Below are 2,194 nucleotides of genomic sequence, written 5' to 3'. Positions count from 1 at the left end.
CATTTGGTGAAAGGGAAGAAGATCCAGGAGGCAGTTGAAGGGAGCAAGAAGGGGTCCCAGAGGCATGTCTCTGGAGGCTGGATCAGAATATACAGTGCACTGAGCACCAGTGATGAAACACAGCTCTGGACCCCAAACTGGGGAGGTGGTGGATGGGAGTGGATATGTCATTGACCAAGGGTGTTGGGTGGAAGAGCCTCACAGTAGTCTTCACAGGGCCATAGGGAAATACATGGCCACTGGGTCACAGAGGGCTCCTTCCAGCCTGAATGGGAAGGCACAGTCTCACAGAGGAGGTCCATTGACGTCTGGGTGGTAGAAGGCACAGAGGTTTTCATATCTACAGTGGTCCTTTTTGGAAAAGTGTCAACAGACGGGCCAGTCAGATTTGTCTTCCCTAACCTGGGGGCCATCCTTAGGAGGGCAGGTATTCTTGATAAGAGACCAGCTTTTGAGCCTTCGAGGGTTTCTCTGCTCTTTGTGAAAGCTCTCCCTAGAGAGACCCCCATGGCCTGGCCCCAGAAAAGGGGGTTCAGCACTGGCCCCCCTCCCACCAACCACAACCATATGGGCCAGACCTGGGGCCAAGGCCTCCCTGGATTGGGCCTTTGCCCCGGGGAGGATGTGGGAGACTCAGCAGTGGTGGAATTATCAGACCCCTTGATCCTGGAGGACCTCTGTGAAGAGCTGACTTGGGGTCACTAGGCTTTCCATTGGCCATGGGGGGAGGGCCCAGAAGGCTGGGACTCTCATCTTCGATGGGACTCTCACCTTCCTCATCTCCAGTCTCTTCCCACTCAGGCAGTGGTGGCTGCTGTTGCTGATTCTGCTTCTTTCGTTTCAGCATCATGGCTGCAGCAATGGCTGCAGAGGGATTTGCAGGGCAGTGAGGAACCCTAATATCTTCTTTAATTTCTTTTTTCAGTGTCCTATAATTTTCATTGTAGAAATATTTCAACTCCCTGGTTATAGTAATTCTCAATGTTTTTTTTTAGATTATTTTAAATGGTATAATTTTCCAGATTTCCTTCTCCATAGAACCAGTGGTGAAATGTGGTGTGTGTGTGTATGTATGTATGTATATATATATATATATATATATATTGATTATGAATGTAAATTTATATCCTGCTACTTTGATGAATGAGCTTATCAGTTTATTGGGGTGTATCTGGGATTTAATGTCAAGAAGTTTTTATGTTCACTGACATTTGGGAAATAATATATTTCCCATTGTTATATATTCTTATTTGTTTGTTCCTTTTACCAGTATGTAGTGTCATTCTTTCTCTCCAGCTTAATTTTTGTTTTGAAATCTGCTTTGAGAGATATGAGAATAGCTACTCCTGATTATTTTCAGACCCTATTTTCGTGGACCATTTTTTTCCATGGTTTTACTTTCAGCCTGTTTCCTTGTGGTTTCAAACATGTTTGACTTGCACATCAATTGAGATGGATTTCCATTCTTTTTAATACTTATGTCTTTTTTAGTGTAATTATCTTTTTTGCTCTGGCACTTTTCTCTGTTCCTGATGTATGAATAGAGGACCAGGAGTGGACACTGAGGTCCTTATCTAATTGTTTCTCCTTGGGGCCTGGTTGTTGGTTTGGGGTTTTTCTCTCCTCTATTCTATGTATTGAGTTATTGTTGAGGCTTTCATGAAGCTTGATTGTGTGTGAAATGAGGTTGGCTGTTACTTGGAAGAGCTGTGTGTATTGCTCAACAGCAGGATCTGTACTGTAATGAACTTGAAAGGTGCCAATCACTTTCCAGCCCTTATTAGAGAAAGGAGGAACCAGGGATTGCAACAAAATTGACAATTGATGTCAATCCTTAAAATAAATGTCCAGTGTCTACTTTGACATCTATAACACTAATCACCACTTGTGAAGGAATTGTGAGGTCAGCACTTAATATCAGAATTAACAACAAACAACCATGAACTAGATTAGGCATTAAATAGCAGGTTTACATCATCTCTCTATAAATGATCACAACAAGAATGAGGTAGTACTTACATAGACATTATAAAACTTTATAATTTTATCATATTGTGGAATTACAGTTTCTTAGGTGAAGAGAAACTAGGGTAGGAAGGCAAAAGAAATTTTAAAATATGTAAAAAATAAACATAGGAGAAGCAGAAGATAGGTACCAGATGATGACTATTAAAAAAGAAGGTGTAAACATACC

The 2,194-nt window shown here is 41.9% G+C and overlaps 1 pseudogene; it reads right to left on the bottom strand.

Annotated features, from left to right (window-relative positions):
* Positions 1-285: 285 nt before the first annotated feature.
* Positions 286-889, bottom strand: LOC143639191 (proline-rich protein 3 pseudogene; annotated as a pseudogene).
* Between the last annotated feature and the right edge of the window lie 1,305 nt (positions 890-2,194).

This window comes from Callospermophilus lateralis, chromosome X (genome assembly GCF_048772815.1).
Source record: "Callospermophilus lateralis isolate mCalLat2 chromosome X, mCalLat2.hap1, whole genome shotgun sequence".
In the NCBI taxonomy this organism is placed as follows: Eukaryota; Metazoa; Chordata; class Mammalia; order Rodentia; family Sciuridae; genus Callospermophilus; species Callospermophilus lateralis.
The sequence above is the reverse complement of the archived record's forward strand: the minus strand, read 5'-3'. Positions and strand labels throughout refer to the sequence as shown.